Here is a 19,028-nt window from a genome sequence, read left to right as displayed (position 1 = left end):
GTCGGATGATGTGGGTGTAGGTGACTGCGCTGATGATAAGATCGATCCCGGCGGGCGGTTGAATTGACGGTCGGCGAGGGGAAGCTTCCCCAACAGACCAGCCTGGTCGTCCTTCAAGTCTCCTGCCGGGGTGATGATACCGATGTTCCGCAGAACGAAGGTCTCGATGCGGAGAGGCTGGACGCCGTTGGGGAGACCGAGGTATAACACCGTCTGGTGTTTCGCCAAATCCATTGCCGGGCCGAAGACGCCGACGACGTCGACCTATACGTGGCGTAGCCTGCAACCGAGTCTGCGAGCGAAGCCGAGACCAAGAAGGGTCGTCTCCGAGTAGGAGTCTAGGAGTGCCCGGCTGGATACCGATGGGGAGCCGTCACTGTCAACCTGAACAACGGCGGTGGGGAGAACGGATAGTCATAGCGACTCCCCTTTCCCTTCCACGGCTTCAGATCAAGCGCTGGTAGTCACAGCCTGGATACGGGGAACTTTCGGCTCAGGGTCTTCGTCCTCCTCGCGTTTGGCAAGACGTCGAGCGGGTTTGCCGGCTCTTTCGTGAATAAGGGTATGATGGGCCCCGGAACAGCTACGGCAAGTCCCACTTGACGGGCAGGTCTTGGCGGAGTGCGAACCGCTCAAACAGTTATAGCTGAGACCGCGGTCGGTGACGAGCTTCCTCCTCTCCTCAGGCGTCAGTCGGAGAAAGGACAGGCAGTGGCCGATATAATGGGCCTCCTTGCAGGCAGGGCAGCCGCCCCGCTTCAGACCGGTCGAATGGGTGCGTATTTGACGACCGCTGGAGTTCCGTCCCTGGGGAGGGTCGGTCTTGCGTGAGGCGTCGGTTGCGTTAGCCGAGGAAGGACCGATGACGGCGGGTACGGTGACCACAGCGTCCGGAACCGTCGTTGAAGAAATTCACCCAGCTGCTCGAAGGTCGACTCGCTTACGGCCTCCTATCTTTCTTCTTCCCAGACTCTCCGAGTGGTGGGGTACATGGCCCGGTTGCCGTGGTGGACGAATCAATCATCTCAGCTGCTGACCGGCCTGCCGAACTTCTCCAGCTGCGTGTGGTAACGCTTCAGTGTGCTAAAAAGCTCCTGAAACTTCTTCGGCGACTCTTTAATGAGTGGCGTGAGATAAAGCAGCGCGTCGAGATGGTCCCGCACCCGCAGTTTGGGCTGGTCGAACCGATTACAGAGGGCCTCCACGACCATGGTATAATCGTGGCCGGAGGCTTATAGTCTCTGATAACTTCTGCCGCAGCTCCGTCGAGTTTCGTCTTGAGGAAAAGCATCTTGGTGACGTCTCCCAAGCCGGCGTTGGAGTGGACAATGTCGACGAAGAGGTCCTTGAATGGCTTCTACACTTCGTCGAGACCTCGGAAACCTGGGGAGGGTGATGCGGGGAAGTCGAGCCAGAGCGCCGTTTTCTCCATTCTGGGCATCGAGACCTCCGGTCAGACTGGTGGAGGATGTCGACGTAACGCCCGATGAGCCGATCTCAGAAGCAATTCTCCGATTTCGGAGATCGATCAGGGTGCCCTTGATTGAGCTGTACAACTCCTCGGCCAAGAAGTTGTTGCACCGATAATGGTCGGCGTCGCCTTCGGTCGAGCTTAGTAGGCGAATATGGTTATCACAGAAGTTGGCCCAATAGCCTTCTACGGGTTCGATTTTCGTTTGGAGGAGTCCCATCGTCCATTGGTCAGTTAGGTCGCTCCTAGTTGGGTCCGCCGTCTGCTGTAGCACTCCTAGTAGCTCCTCCTGGATGGCAGGCAGACTCATCTGGAAGTGATCTTTTCGGTTGTAACGGCCATGGGACGCGGAGAAGTGGGTCGGATTTGCCGACTGTCGGCCGAGCGCGTGTCATGGTCGTCGTGGCAGCGACTGGATGAGTGCTCGTGACAGCCGAGATTTTCAGCCTCTGCGATGTTCGAGAAGATCGGGAGAGGGTTGTGCCTTCCAGGGATTAGATATTCAGTGCGGGGTAACGTCGGTGATGGAGACAGCAGGACATTCCGACTAGGCAGCCATCTTGGTAATAGTTTTGACACATACGTGACGTCATTGTTGTTGGCAACGGTCGTCTGGCTGGTGGTCCCGTCGGTATACGTGGTTGTCGGCTGCGGCTATCTTACTGGTGGTCTCGTCGCTTGATGTCATCACTGCGTATGATCCGAGTGACCGTTCGGCCCGTATCCGGTCCCTGCAAGGCCTGTCTATCCGACCTTTCTTGACTCGAGATAGTGCGCTCGTTCCTGGCGGCCTAGCCGGTCGGGGAGATTCGAAGCATAGACTTCGAGAGGTGGCTAAGCGTGCGTGCTTAGCCTCTGAGCCGTATCGAGGGCGGCGATGCCGTCCACCTCTTGGGAGGTGCCGCCGCCGACCGTAAAGTCGCAGTTAGACAAAAGAGTAAACTCACCTTGTTCTCTCTTGGCTTCGCTGATTAATATCCGGCTCGAAGGACCAAAATGTTAAGCACTCCCACGTGAACTCGGGATGAAGGATGAGAGGGTCTCGAAGAGAAGGAGTCAAAAGAAAACAGTCCGAAAGATGACAATATATAAGATGATAATAAATGCCTTTTTATTTAATTCGGAGGATAGTTCGGATGCGATGAATGAGGAGCGCGATGAGTGTGACTATTCGTTCTGGCGATTACTGCCACAGGACAAAAGCTGGAGAGGAAGATTGCGTCATCAGATGAAACGCCCCCTCTCTTCGTTCATGCAACCAGCGGATCCGAGCAGCCATCGAATAACAGCGCAAAAGGGAGGCCGAGGACGTGCATTGAAGGGAGCCGCGCTAGACGAGAAGTTTTGTCCAAACAGTCTCCACTGAATGAGAAAATACTATACTCAATATCCTGAAAAGTTAAACGTTTGGGCAGAAATTGTAGATTAGTCAATTAACCCATTAACGTCCAAAATGTCAAAATTTCTTGCACGTTTTCAAAGTGATTTTTTCCTATGTAATTGGCGTTGAAAAAATTCTTGAACCACATATTCTGATGTAAAATTGCATGCTCTTTCAGAATCCGTTGCCAGAATCATGATAAAACTCACAGAAAAAGAGATATGCTCGATTGAAACATAAAAAATACCTAAATTTTCGAAAAAAAAAATTTTTAGGATTTTTTTTCGAAGTGTTACGGTGAAGATATCACCTTGTGACCCTGATCAAAGGTGATCATGGGATTTGAAGTTTAACAGGGAATTTTTTTGTTTACCTTGAACCATCGCTTCTTTACAAAATGGCGGAAAAAACGAATTTTTTTTTTCAATCTTCATCAATTTTTTTCTCAAAATCTATGGACTTTAGAAAAAAATTCATAAGAACAAAAATGCCTTAGAATCGCTTGAGGAATATTGTCAAATTTTTTCAGAATTTTTTGAGACATTTTTGAAAATCCCATTTCCCAAGTTTCCCGGAAAATCAAAAATTGTCTCAAAAAATTCTGAAAAAATTTGACAATATTCCTCAAGCGATTCTAAGGCATTTTTGTTCTTATGAATTTTGTTTTGTTTTTTCTAAAGTCCATAGATTTTGAGAAAAAAATTGATGAAGATTGAAAAAAAAAATTCGTTTTTTCCGCCATTTTGTAAAGAAGCGATGGTTCAAGGTAAACAAAAAAATTCCCTGTTAAACTTCAAATTCCATGATCACCTTTGATCAGGGTCGCAAGGTGATATCTTCACCGTAACACTTCGAAAAAAAATCCTAAAAATTTTTTTTTTCGAAAATTTAGGTATTTTTTATGTTTCAATCGAGCATATCTCTTTTTCTGTGAGTTTTATCATGATTCTGGCAACGGATTCTGAAAGAGCATGCAATTTTACATCAGAATATGTGGTTCAAGAATTTTTTCAACGCCAATTACATAGGAAAAAATCACTTTGAAAACGTGCAAGAAATTTTGACATTTTGGACGTTAATGGGTTAATGGTGCGTCTTTTATTGAAGGTAATTTTTTAATCGCAAAGTTATGAACAACTGTTGCGAAACCAAATTGTTCCAGCAATATAAATTATAAAAGATGACAATTTTGAAGAAACATGATTTAAGCAAGATGGCTTCAATCATATTATGAAATTACCGATAGAAGATTCCTAGATAAAATGTTTTACGAAAGATAAATTAGTAGAGAGACACGCTAGTATGGACCCTAAAATCTGCGGTTCTGATATATTTGGATTAATATCTGTAGACTTACTTGAACATCGCGTCTATAAATTAATCTTAAAAATTTAAACGATTTGATGCATAGGATACTTCAAGAAATTGCCATCATAGCAAAAGATGTAACTCGAAATGCGGTGTAATCTTTTTATAATAGTAGTATAGTTACTGTTAAGAAACTAATAGATTCGAACATCCATTGTGAATTAAATAATTGGAATATCTCACTTCAAGTGAGAGGAAAGGAACTTGAAGTTAATCACGCACCTCACGAGAGGCCAGGGGACTAATATTTATCAAGTATCCCAAGTAAGAGACAAGGAGACTCAATAATCAAGGACAGTAGGGGGAGGTAAGATGGCTCATTTTAATCAAGCATCTTAGTCAGAGGCATGGAAACTCAAGTTAATCAAGCATCCCAAATAAGAGACAAAGGTACACACACGTTATTCAAGTATCCTAGTGAGTGGTAAGGGGTAACTCACATTAATCAAGTACTGCAATAGAGGCAAGCAGACTTACGTTAATCAAGAACCTCAGTGAGAGCTAAGGGGGCTTACATTAATCAAGTAGCCTAGTAAAAGTCAAGGATCGTCACGTAAATGAAGCACCTCAATTAGTAGCAAAGGAACTCACATATATCAAGCACTCTACTGAGTCACATTAATAAAACTCTGTTGCTTCTCACTAAGATTCTTGATTAACGTCAGATCCCTTGCTTCTAAATTGGATTATTTAATTATTCTGAGCTTCCTTGCTTCTCACTGAAGTACTTAATTAACTTAAGAACTCTCACTGCAATGCTTTGATAACGTCAATCGCATTGCTTCTCATTTGGGATGTTTAATCAACATGAGTAACCTTACCTTTAACCGGAGTAATCGATTGACATGAATATTCTTGTCTCTCACTAAGATTCTTGATTAACGTGAGTATCTTTACCTCTCACATGAAGTGCTTGATTAATATGAATCTCCTTGCATCTCACTAGAGTGTTTAATTAAACTGAGAATCCTGGTTTCCCACTTGGGGTGTTTATTAACATGACTATTTTTATTTCTTACTCGTATATAGAGTGTTTGATTAATATCAGCACCCTTGCCTATCATAGAGGTTCTTAATTAATGTAATGTCCCCTGATCTCTCACTATGAGTGCTTGATTAATGTGAGCTTCTTTATTTCTCAATGTGGTGCTTGATTAACATGGCAATCCTAGATTGTCACTGGGGTGCTTGAAAATCGTCAGACGTATTATCTTTTACTTGGGATATTTAATTAATATAAGTATTAAACTTGCCTTTCACTTGGAGTGCTACTTTCACGTGAGTTCATTTACCGCTCACTGGAGTACTCGATTAATATGACTATCTGTACCACTTGGTGAGATTATTGATTAACGTGAGTATCTTTGCCTCTCACAAGGAGTATTTAATTATTGTAATCTGTTCTTGATTAGCGTGAGTCCCCTTGCCAGTCAGTGGAGTATTTGATTAACGTGAGAATTTGGACTCTTACTATGATACTTGATTAATGTGACCCTCTTTGCCTCTCAATAGGGTACTTGATTAACGTAAGCACTTTAGTAAAAGGCAAGGAGAGTTACGTTAATCAAGCCCGCTAGTGGCAGTCAAGGACTCTCATGTTAATGAAACATCGCAAAGAGACGCAAGGGAACTCGCGTTAATCAAGAATATCAGTGAGAGACATGGGATCTTGATTAATGTCAGCTTCTTTGCATATTACAGGAGTACTTGATTAATATAAGCCCCTTTACCTCTGACTGCTATATTTGATTAATATGCTTCTTCTTCTCTCTCGTTAGAGTTCTCGATCAACATATGTTACCTCTCACGAGGTGCTTGGTTAATGCGAATATCCTTGTTTCTCACTTGGATTGCTTGATTAATGTGAGCCTCCTTACCTCTCACTGAGGTGCTTGATTATCTTTAGTTCCTTTACTACTTATTAGGGTGCTTGATTAACTTAAGAGTCACCGACTCTTAATAGGGTACTTAATTAACGTTAGCCCTTTGCCTCTCACTAGGGTGCATAATTTACGTGAATCCCCTTGCCTTTCACAACACCAAGCCATACAATAATGTGAGAGGTAGAGAAAAGAAGAATAGTGGAAAAGAGTAGAAAAAGTTTAAAAAAAAAGAAAATAATTACAATGAAAAAGATAGAAAAAAATTAAAATACCGATGAAAAACCGAGGTGAGTTAGAAGAGGAGGTAAAAGAAGGAAAGAGAAAAAGAAGAGAACTGGAAACATAAATAAAGTGCTTAGAAAATTGGAAATAGGAAAGTGACAAGTAAAGCAAAGAATGAGAAGAAATATTTAAAAACTTAGTAAACGTAATAAAGAAAAAGTGCAAGAACTGAAGAACGAGAAGGAGTCAATGAAAAAGAGACTGAAAAAAGAAAATTGGAGGAAGAAGAAGAAGAAATAGAATCATTAGAGAAAGAACGAGGAAAAAGATAAAAGATCACCACACGCTTGTTAAAAAAGGATGAATTAGAATAACGAGATAAGACGAAGGAATTAGTTAGAGATAATGGTACGAGGGGGAGAGTCAATAAGTCTTTACAAAAAGAAGGAAAAAACAGTTTTGTGTATGTAATTTTTTTTTATTTTTCAACATAATCATCTTGAAGGTCGATACATTTTATTAAACGACCTTCCAGTTTTTTCAGCCATCAGAAAAATATAATTTCTGAAAACCCTCAAAATAGGCATTTCTTTCGGCGATAACTTCTTCGTTCGACGTGAATCGTTGTCCGGCAAGCCATTTTTTGAGGTTAGGAAATAAGATAAAGTCATCAGGCGAATATGGTGGATGGTCAATTAATTCGACTTTAAATCGTTAATATTTGCCATGGAAACTGCACACGTGTGAACTCAAGCATTGTCTTGAAGAAAGAGGCATTTTTTTTGTTCAAGTAAGGACGTTTTCTTCTGATTTTTTCTTTCAGCTAACCGAATAATGACGCATAATATTGTCCAGTGATCGTCTGGCCCTTTTTCAAGTAGTCGATGTAGATGATTCCATACGCATCCCAGAAAACCGTGGCCATAATCTTGTCAGTTGACTTTACTGTTTTTGCCTTCTTTGGGGCTGGTTCTCCTGCGGTAATTCATTGTTTGGGCTGTTCTTTGGTTTCAGGAGTGTAGTGGTGTACCCATGTTTCGTCTACAGTTACGAGTCGACGCCAAAAGTCAGCACCCATCTTGCTGATATTTTTTTCATCCCCAATTTTTCCTGAAAAATTAAAATGATTGTACCCATTGATACCCCTGTGGCCTCAACTAATTCTCGCAATTTTAATCTTCTATCACTCAACATTATATCGTGGATTTTTTTGACCATTTCGGACGTACTCACTTCTACAGGGCGTCTTGAACGAGGTTCATCTTTTGTTGTTGTACGGTCGCATTTAAATTCATTTACCCAGTTATAAACAGTCTTATACACAGGGGCAGACTTGCCATGAACGGCCTTCAACTCAACTGTGATTTCTTTTGGTGTAAGGCCTTTCAAATGAAAATATTTTATCACCGCTCTAAACTCTGTTTTTTCCATTTTTCAAATAAACCAATAACTTTTTGTTCATTCAACACTCACAAAAAAACGACTTAATGAATCAAGCTGAAACTTTGTACAATACCTAGTTAGCAGTATTGCTTGCCATAAAACATCATAATTTAAGTGTGACGAGCGCGATCTCTTGGATTTTGTAAAGACTTATTGACCCCCGTAGTAAAGAATATAATAGAAGAGAAATACTAGGTAAAGGATTATGAAATGAAAGAGACAAACAAGAAAGAAAGACAGGAGGTGAGATGATAAAGGGGAGTACAATTTATATTAATCTAGAGAGAAAACAATAGTGTATAACAATATACACCATCTCCAAAGGCAGCAAGCGATAACGAATTCTGAAGAAAGGAAGGAAGGGTGTTCGGTTTTCCATAAATTAGTACCAGAGGCCTGTATGGATCTATACCTGGTCTCAGTTCTTACCTTGAGAATATTGAACTCCTACCATTTTCTCCTATCAGAGAAGCCAGACCTGTAAGCAAAGGAGAATTCTGCTGAATACTTGGGCTTCCTCATATGACTAATTTTGTACATAAGCAGGGTAGTTAAATAGCTCCTGCGACAATCAGTGCGGAACCAACCCAGCTACTTCTTATAGGAGGTGATGTATTCATTCCTCTTAACACCAAAAATATATCAGATACAGGAGTCACTGGGTCTCTGTAGCATCTAACACGCATCTACAGATATTACCACGCAGTAATTTAGATGCGGCTAGATCAAAGACGCCACCGCTCTTCTGCGCAACGTCAGTGTGGTATAAGGTCTAATAATGAAGCGCAAACTTATTTACCGCCTTATTGACCCTTTTTGTAACCTAATCAATGTAAATGCTATCTCCATGTCTATTTACTACCCAACATGCCACCAAAACTGACTACCTCATTATTGAAGGCAAGAAGACCCCATTCCACAATTCAACTCCTGGAAACTCCATATCCTTAATAGCACTTATGTTTCTTTGAAAGTAACAAATAATTGTCTTTCTTTAGCGATACGATTGAGACACAGACCAGAGCTTATTGGCCACCATTCGTGGCACTTTGAATGGCTTGCAATGTTCTCTCGTAGGTCGTCTATAGTAATATGAAGATAAATCTGCAGGGATTTTATCGAATGTAGGATTAATCTGGGGGAATCTCAGTCAAAGAGTGAGATCAGGGAAATAATTTGATTTATTATTGGCAACACTGCGAGAACTATATGGTAAAATCGAGAACTAGTATAGGATTACGCGGCTGATTCGAAATTCGAAAATTTGCATAAAAAATACATAATATAGCACTATAACTTTATAATACTTATTAGGCATTGAATTTAATAAATATTGTTAGTAAAGTTATTTTTGGGTTGGGTGTTTCGTTTAACAAATCCATTCTAATGTAAGAAACATTTTAGATTCATTTTTGAAAAACTGTTGCAATATTTTTGCACCATTTTTCAAGAGCTTACTTTAATTTCCTTATTTCATTTTCCTCGCGTGATTGCATAAATATACGATATTTTAATTGCAAGTAAAAACTTGTTTTAGGAAATATCATGTGAATAATTTCATTTGTTATGAAAATAACACCTTATCTTAAATCATTGACATATAAGATGATTATTTGTTTACTATAGTTAAAGATTACTGATAATATTTAAAATAATGCAGATACTTGAATAATTAAAACAAAATGAAAGAACGAAATTCATGATAGGGACTTGCTTATTCTTTCGTATTCCTCGGTATGCCTCTGTTTCTTCCATTCCTTTTAACGTAAAAGAGCCCTACAGCACGGTGTATGATAGTGAGTGTGCATGTGAGAGTACGGTGTATAATTGTGTGTATGTATGTATATGAATGATTAGATATAATTATATTTTAAAGCTTATAGTCGTTCTAATTTTCTTTATTGGTTTTAGAAGATGTTAAATTCATTGTTGCTTTCTGGGAGCTCCTGAACAATGCTTTTTAATAGTTGCGTCGTATTGTTTCCTTGCTCGTAATTCAATAATACCTAAAAAAAAGTAAATAAACATTAGAACATGTAATAAATTTTATATTCAAATAAAATATCTATTTATAGCGATAGTATCTATATGACCCCGACTTAAGAAACGACGTAAGAAACTCAGTAGTTAACAGTGCCAAAATATACACTTCGCGGGACTTACATGTTATACTGCCATAGAGTTTTAGCAGAAGGACCTTATTAAAAAAGTTTAAGGGATGATTACAACTATCCAATGAGTCAGAAAATTATTTCAGAGTATCTACATAGTGTTATACCTGCCATCAATCAGCTAACTGTAGAATTTATACGTTTTCCTAGTAACTGATTTGAAAGATAAGGCTGTATCGAGAAGGTAGGCATAGATAAATAAAACTTTTTAAGACATATATAATAAAAAATTTTGATTTCCTACGTAATTATATTTATTTATTTATATTTATATACGCTATTATTTATTTATATATGCTATGCGCGTACGTCGTACTCGTATGTATTTGTCTCGCACTAGTTGTGCAAAGTATTATAAATGCTAAAATATAAATTTTAATACAAATTTTCAAGGCTTCATAAAAACTATGTTTTTAGCTAATTTAGCTTACACCCAATCCACTTATTTATCGACTCCTAACAGTGAGAGGGATTCGTGAATATTGCTACTCAACGCCCGTGAAAAGAGGAAGATGCTGTATTAAACAAACGTTTGGAATATTGCAAGAAGTTTATAAATGCATTAACGGGATCACCTTTTCATCATTATATAGCGCACTTGGCTGTCGCGATTATTCAAGCATCTGCAGATTTTTACAATTTTCTCAGACACTATGGGTAAAATTATTATAATAGTAAACAATTCAATTGGTATTTTATATATAAATACGTGAAAATAAGTTTTATTTTCTGAATATTCATTCTATTACTTAATAAAAAAAAATTTTTTTTAGGATACCTATATATATATATATCACTATCTAAGGCCCGACGGGATAATAATTTCATATTCCTTGTCGACGATTGATCAGCAAGGTTTTTTAAAGAGACAATATAATTAAACATGATTTCCAAAATAACATTTGAAATAACCGCTGTTTTATCATTATTAATGTCTTGCGAGTTTTTAAGCTGTAACCTCTTTATTTTTTCATGAATAATAAACGCAGTATTCCAACTGTTAACATATTACGTTCTTTTTAAAGATTCAGATTTTTAGACGATGTTAAAATTGTCAGGAATTGTTTTTATAATTGTAAACCTAACATAGAGGTGGAAAGTATGTTTGAACTATAAAAATGTAGCATTGCGCAGCATAAGCTATGTAAGTAGCTTCTTGTCAGTTTATTGAAATAATTTATATTAGTTCCTTCGGAACACGTTATTATTCCAAAAGTAATATAAAAACACCATGAAAAATTATTTCAAAAATAAAAATTGCATTCTTGCAGTAGCAATAATATTTTAAACGATTATTATATCGTACATATTGTTTACAAAGCAGTTATATGAGAAAATATTGTTTTTCCTCTTTTTAAATTATTTTAAAAAAATAACCTATAACATTTGATTTACTGCTTAAAATACATTATAAAGATCTACTTTATCAATTTTTTTAATAAGAAATTGTACTTATAATTCTTGGATTGATACTTTTGCAATACTACGTCGAAAATGTGATTTGTGTTGTTAAAACAACCTGTTCATGGACGAAAAGAGTTTTAATATTATCCAAAACATACTAACTATAGAATAATGGTGTTTTTCTCTGAATAATACTTACATAGTCTGCACTACGTAATGTTAAATTTTAAACATACTTACTTTGCCTTTCATACTAGGTTGATGAAATAATTTCTGAGATCGTTGAGATCGTCTTCGATTACTTTAATAAATAATTCGAGTATTTCATGCTTCAAAATTTATTGATACACGAAATCGTAAGACTATCCTTGTATCTTTGTAATCTATATGTCTTTCAAATATAGCAATAAAAGAGTTTTCAATTTTATTTTTTTTGAATTTTTCAATCAAAACTTTATTATTGACTGAGTATAGCTTTGCCAACTCTATTGACATCATCAACAAATTTAGGAAGCATACAATTATGTGTCATAATAAAGAATTACTTAAGTTTGTTTTGTTTACTTGAATTTTCTTAAATTAAAACGAAATATTCAATAACTTAGTATTATTTATTAATTTCATTAACTACTAAAATGAAATCCTACACAAGTTCGATTATCCGATGAGATAACTGACCATTCATTAGAAGGAATTAAAGATAGTCACAAGGTAACCACCTGTGACTGGAAGAGTTTTTGCAATCAAATTATGAGATGTATCATCTACTCCTTTTGCTTGCAAGGAAAAGTTTAATACTACTATAACGAGTTTATTTCTAAACTCGTTATGTCTCTCTCTACCTTCATATTATCTATATTAGTTATATAAATTATGTCAATATCCTTTATATGCAATTACATAGGTATTCGATGTAGCAGCAGCCGACACAGCCAAAAGGTGAGAGAGAGAGTGCTATAGAGAGTTGCGTTAAAGAAAAAGAGAAAGAGAGCGATATGCCCTAACGTATACGTCGCGCTGAGAGCGTTTTAACAGGTCAGCTCGTGCGCGACTGAGACTGAGGTGAGAGAAGGGACACCGCGAGCGACAATTAGCTGTTCGACTCGAAGCCGCGAACATGTGTCGATTGACGCGATCCATTTGAGGCCTTGCCGATTTCGAGTGGCTTTTCTGTTAAGGATAGCGATTTTGGCCTTGCCATCGATACCGGCTTCTGACAGCCTCTAGGTGGACAGAGTGTGTGCGTATGCGGTGTGCCGAGAGTACAACTAACGCGGGCTTAACGCGATGATAGCGAGTCGTTGTTGCATCAATAAATTTCGACGCACGAGCGTTCGAAGAAGGCATGACCGAGGAAAATGTAAGTACCTTCTCATACTTTGTCTCTCTCTCGGTTCGCTTGCTTTCTCTCTCTCTCTCCCTCTCTCGGTGAGTAACGATACACTGGTCTTTGAGGCTCTCTTCCTTAATTATCTCACTTGTTACAGTTTCTTGCGAAGTTTTGAGATCCGGGGAGGAGATATGGGAAACTTTTTGACACATTTTATGAATTTTTATTTTTTGTCTTAACTAGTTTTTAAATTTTCAAACCTTTCATTTTTATCAAATGGTCTTGTCTTCATGCGCCGAGTGTGGTGAAGCGCTGAGTTATCTGGATGCTAATATCCTGCAGTACGAGTCCTGTGATAGATCTTTCCATCGACACTGTTTCTATATAACCTCAAACCCTGACCTTGCGACCTTTACCTGTCGTGCCTGCTCTTTTCAGTCTTCGGTTTTGGCCAACTCTCGTTAGTCCGGTGGTGTTTTTTTGGAATCCCCTCCTTCCACTCAAATTGACTCTGCTTCTGCTGGTACTTTGCCTTTTATCGAAATCTCAGGCCGTAAGAGACAGGCATCACCTTACGAGCTTTTCCCATCGAAGACGTCGAGAGTGGAGTCCCGGAGCGACTTTTGTGGTACTGACCAATCGGCCGCCCTTCCCACTGTTTATTCCTCCAGCACGGACCAAACCCACTTGCTGGATAGCATGGCATCTACCACGGGCGACAAACCACCAGCATGGTTTTCTGGCTTCGTGAATAATGAATTCACTGGATTTCGGAACGAGATCAGAGCCACCCAGACTTCCATTCTGACCAAAGTCAATCGTGTTGCCGACGAGGTGAAGAGCCTCAATTCCGTGGTGGGTCTCAAGGATCGTTCCGAGCTCCTTATTCTAGGCCTATCGCAGGGGTTCCAGGGTTCACTGGAGGATGCCGCCGGGATGCTTTATGAGGCGATTGGCTGCCCAAACGCTGGTGGTCGCATAGTGGCCACCAGAAGATGGACTGCCACTCGTTCTCGTCCAAATCCGACCGATACTACGTCCACTTTCGTCGTGCGTATCGACTCAACGGTGGTGCGTGATATCATACTGGAGCGCTCGGGCAGGCTCGCTGGGAAGACGGCGAGGGACATTTTCAAGTGCGGTCACGGAAACCCCGTCTTCATCCGCCAGCTGTTACCGCAGCCGATCCACAATCTCTTTGTAAAGGCGCTCGCGCGCAGTCGTGAGTTGGGTTTCGCGCGCCCTTTCGTCTCGGGTATGGTCGTCCATATGCGGGAGAATACACGTTCCACCCCGATCCCAATCACGTCGGAGAGTGACCTTGACACCTGCACGCCTTCGCCTCCCGGTCAGCTTCCTGCCCAGGCCGCTCCACGCTCTAGTGCCGTGGCAGTGGCTGCCACTCCGATCGGCACTCGCAGACATGCTCCAATCAACCTTAACTTCGCGTCCCAGGTGGTTAAATCGCGACCTACTGCCTCCATCCCAAAAAACCCGGCTCCGCAATTTAGCAAAACAGACGGTTGTTTTAGCCCGACAGTGTCTGTCTTTCCGGCCCAGCTATCTCAAGCCATCCCATCTTCATCTCCTCCAGTTTCTGGTCCATGATGCCAACTAACCCGGGACCATACCCCGCCCTCTGCTTCCTTCGTTGTCGGCCACATCAATATAAACAGACTAAATTCCCCCTGTCACTTTGCTCTTCTCGAAGCACAAGCCATTTCTACACATTTTGATGTCATAGCCATTACTGAAACTTTCCTGATATCTCTGACTTACACCTCTCTCTCCCCGATTTCAATTTTTTCAGGCTTGACCGAATTGGAAAGCAGGGTGGCGGTGTTGGCCTGTAAGTCAGATCTCACCTTAAATTCAGTTTTCTAGCTACTTCAGATCCAGTTTTCGATAACACACCTGAATTCATCCTAGGTGAAATAAAGTCCGACAACACCAAGCTTTTGATGGCGGTGGTATACAGACGTCCCTCTGCTTGCTCTCCCGCACACTTTTTCAACTGCTTGGCCACTTACCTCCCTCTGTACGGAAATGTCATCATTACCGGTGATTTTAACGCAGACCTAGATTCCAGCTCTCTGCCGGATGCTCGAGCTTTGAGATCTCTCGTTGACCTGCACAACCTCCACTTCGTATCCACTGCTCCCACTCATCACTGTCTTGATACAAATCTCCCTTCCCATACTACTCTTGACCTCTTCATAGTGAAATGCTATCCAGACATTTGGAAAGTCTGATACTCCTTTTATTGCTGGTCATGATTTCATCTCGCTCACCTATCGCTTCGCTACTAACAAGCATATCACCAGAGTCATTAGATCCCGCGGTTTAAATCGGGTGGACGAAGCGGCCTTAAATGGGACCCTCAGGGGCCTTCTCTCGTGTCTGGTCGACATTTCTTCAACACGACTGCAGCACTCTTTCGACCCGTCGATCGAAGCCGACGTGCATCCCCTTGACAACTTGGTGCACTCTCACTGAAGTCCTCATAAAATCCTTTGACGAGGTAGCCCCTCTTAGGTGCATCAGGTTGTCTTCTAGGCGTAAACCCTGGGTGACTCCGAGCATTCTTGCGCTTATGAAAAAGCGTCACGCTGCCTATAAACTGGTATCCTCCTCCCGTTCGGGCAGTGACGTCGCTGGGTATCGAAGACTCCGCAACGATGTCTCAAATGCCCTCGACTCTGCAAAAAATTCCTGCATTTCAGGCAGACTGTCTTCCGCAGCCACCAGCAAGGCCAGATGGAGAGAGTTACGAAACTTGGGAGTTACAAGGCGCGCTCTTCCATCCCCGTTTCAATTTTTTTCTCCAGCCGTACTAAACACCCACTTTGCCAACATAGTCAACTCGTCCCCTCCATTGACACGTGACTTTTTGGACGCCCCTTTAGCGAGTCCCCCAAACGCTCCTCACGTCCACTCCCCATTCAATTTTCGTGAGGTCACTTGCCAGGAGGTCATGGATGCACTAAACTCGTCCACATCCAGAACATTCGGTCCTGATGGTTTGTCTGTCAAGATGCTTAAGCTCGTCTCCTCTTCTTGTCTCTCATCTCTCACGCATCTTGTCAACAAATCATTACTGTGCGGCGTCTTTCCTACCTCCTGGAAACGGTCTCTCATCACCCCTCTTGCCAAAGTACCTTCGCCCGCTCTTTTATCGGACATCAGACCGATAGCAAGGTTATCTGAGGTATCAAAGGTGCTTGAGAGGCTCGTTTATTTACAACTCTCGTCTTACCTGGACCGCCACAAGCTGCGTGATCCACGGCAGGCGGGTTTCGTGCGGTTTCACAGCACCCAGACAGCTCTCCTGGGGGTCCTGGATGACGTCCGCAGGGCTATTGAGGAGCGTAAAATTACAATCCTCGTCCTGCTGGATTTCTCCAGGGCTTTCGACGTTATCCCCCATGGTCGTCTGATGGTCAAGCTCAGGGACCTATGCCTGTCTGACACTGTCCTGGGATGGTTTTTAGCGATCTGACTGACAGATTTCAGGCTGTTATGGGGGAGGATGGTAGGGTGTCGGATTGGCTCAGGGTTGCTACTGGAGTACCGCAGGGTAGTATTCTGGGACCATTGCTATTTGCAATCTTTATCTCGGACCTGCCCTCTGTTCTCTCCTTCATGAACTACATGCTTTATGCCGACGACACGCAGGTCTATCTTCACTGTCATCCCAGCAGCCTTGCGGAGGCTTTGGGGAGGGTGCAGCTTGATGTGCAGGCTATAGCGGATTGGGCACTAGGAAGCGGTATCTCCCTGAACCTCACCAAGACCAAGGTCATGATACTGGGTAGCGAACAGTACGTTAGGGCTATCAACTTGAATGACATCGTGAAGATCACCATCAACGAGGTTCCACTCGACTATGTTACCAGTGCTCGTAATCTGGGTGTGACACTTACTCCCACGTTAAACTGGTCCGAACATGTGAGAAGCGTGACGAGGAGGGCATACAGCTGTCTGGCTTCACTTCGTTTCCACAGGAAATCTCTCTCGACAACCCTCAGAAAAGTTCTTGTCGAGCAACTCGTTTTCCCACATTTCGATTACCTCTGAGCGGTTTGTATTCAGCTTGATGGAGACCGCTCGTCTAAGCTTCAAGTTGCACAAAACGCCTGCGTACGCTTCGTAATAGGATGGATCCCTTTTATACCTTCTCTATCCTTAAACAGCCACATCACGCACCATAGACTAGCCCTGGGCTGGCTGTCCCTTACCCCAAATAGGTATAGAGCCCTTGCCGTTCTGGCCTACTCTGTTGTGTCCAGAAAATCGCCGCACTACCTGGCTAAAAACCTGTCTGTCCTGCTCGATGGTGTCATTATCCGGCGCTCGGGTCACCACACGCCGTCGGCGTTTGAATACAAGGCCCCTCGAACTGAGGCATGGAACCATTCCTTTGCTATCCTTGCTCAGAGAATACTCAACTCACTGAGCGTGACCCTGTTCTCTACCGATCGGATCCCTAACTTCAGGGATTGGACCCGTGATCTATTCTTAAACTACGAGGCTAGAGCATGGATTGAGAGGGCGACTCGCGAGAAGTTAATGCCAGTACCGGCACTGTCCGATTATACTCGCATACCAAACAGGGTCAATCCAGCCGCGTTCTCCCAAAATTATCCATCGTCCCACACTTACCCCTCTATCGACCTATGGTTCATGAAATAGCTAATTGAATGATTATTTTCTAGCCGAACGCACGTCGATCCACCTTTATACCTTTCCTCTTTTCAGACTTTCTTTCTGTAAAACAGGTGCCATTCGCGTCTTTACTACTCTTGCTACTTTTATTATTTTTTACTACTTTTAGTATTTTGTTGTTATTATTTTTATTATTCTCTATTACCTTTATTGTCTTTATTATTTTAGTATTATTTTCCATTTTTTATTATTGTTAATTTTGTCGTTTTATCTGATAACTCATTTATATTGTTCTTTATATATTTTATTTTACCAGGTTAGATTTCACTTGAGGGAAGTGTGGACGTGTCTTGGATGTGAGCGCGAGTTTTGGCGAGAAAGTCAAAGAGGAGAGAAAGAGCGTGGAGGTGGAGGAGAAGTGGAGAGAGAGAGAGAGAGGCTTGAAGAAGAGCAGGAAAAAGTAGAGAGAGAGGAATAAAGAAAAAAGAAAAGTTGAGGTTAAGAGAAAATTAGGAAGCGGGAAAGGCAGGTAGAGAGGAAAGGCGGTAAGAAGTAAAGGCGGAGACAGAAAAGGTAAGACAGGGAATAAAGGTGAGATCACTAGTAGAATAGAGAGACGATTTAAGGTGTACAGGATAGCGATGAAAAGATTTGCAACAACTGACAAATTTAGAGATAAAGTTGGAAGGATGGATAAGAAAGGCTCAGAGGAGGAAAAGAAGAAAAGAGTAAATGTGGTGAGGGGGAGAGAAAGCGGAGAGGAGCTGAGGGAGAATATTAGAGGAGAAATGGGACAGGCAAAAAGATACAAGAGTGAAACTGAGGGGAGCGAGATGAAAGGGATGGGCGGGAGAGGGATTGGACAACACGATAAGAGAAGTGGGAAAAAGTAGTGGTACAGAAGATATAATGGAAAAATTACGGGCAGATATAAGGGATTTAATAGAGATATTGGAGCTAGAAAGGAGAGAATGGATAGAAATGTTTAAAGAAATGATGGAAAAAATGGAAAGAATGGAGACAGAGGGGAAAAGAAGAGAAGAAAGATAGGAAAAAGAAATAGGAAAAGTTAGTAGATACCAAGAGAGATAGAGAGAAGAAAGAAGGAGAAAGAGGAAAGAAGAAAGGGAAAAAGCAGAACTTAAAGAAAAGAAACTGCAGGAAAAATGGAGAGAGAGGATTAACTAGTTGAAAGAAGAGTGCGTGAAACTAAAGGAAAGTATAGAAGGAGGAAACGAGAAAAAAAGAGGAACAGAAGTAGGTAATAAGGAAGAAATAGTGTATATGAGAGAAAAAATGGATAGAGAAAGTAGGATAAACAATATAATAGTGACAGACCTAGAGGGGGAGTTAAGATGGGAAAAGAAGGGGGAGGCAGAGGTCTGGTTAAGGGAGGTACTAGAAATGAAAGGAGAGATAGTGAATCTGAGAAGAATAGGAGGAACAACGGAGAGAGATGAGCGGAGAGAAAGAAGAAAAAACATGTGGCAAATTAGATGCGCGTCATGGGAACAAAAAGAAGGAATTATGAAGAAGAAAAAGAATTTGGCACAGAAAAAGATATACATAGATCAGGACTGGACGTGGAAGCAGAGAAGGGATAAGAGAGGAAGTAAGAAGGAAAGCGAAAGAAATAAGAAGTAAAGGTAAAGAGGTAAAGATGTGGCATAACGGGGTGAAATCAGAGGAA

At 41.5% G+C, this 19,028-nt stretch overlaps 1 long non-coding RNA gene across 1 annotated transcript in view; it reads right to left on the bottom strand.

The window, feature by feature from the left end:
- Positions 1-9,714: 9,714 nt before the first annotated feature.
- Positions 9,715-19,028, bottom strand: part of LOC131669945 (uncharacterized) — a 132,195-nt gene continuing 122,881 nt past the window's right edge. Inside the window, exon 4 of the long non-coding RNA XR_009302410.1 lies at positions 9,715-9,774. This is a non-coding gene — a long non-coding RNA (uncharacterized LOC131669945). The remainder of the gene's footprint in view (positions 9,775-19,028) is intronic.

Source organism: Phymastichus coffea, unplaced genomic scaffold (assembly GCF_024137745.1).
Source record: "Phymastichus coffea isolate CEN01 unplaced genomic scaffold, Cenicafe_Pcof_1.1 PCOF00008, whole genome shotgun sequence".
NCBI classification, from domain to species: domain Eukaryota; kingdom Metazoa; phylum Arthropoda; class Insecta; order Hymenoptera; family Eulophidae; genus Phymastichus; species Phymastichus coffea.
The sequence above is the reverse complement of the archived record's forward strand: the minus strand, read 5'-3'. Positions and strand labels throughout refer to the sequence as shown.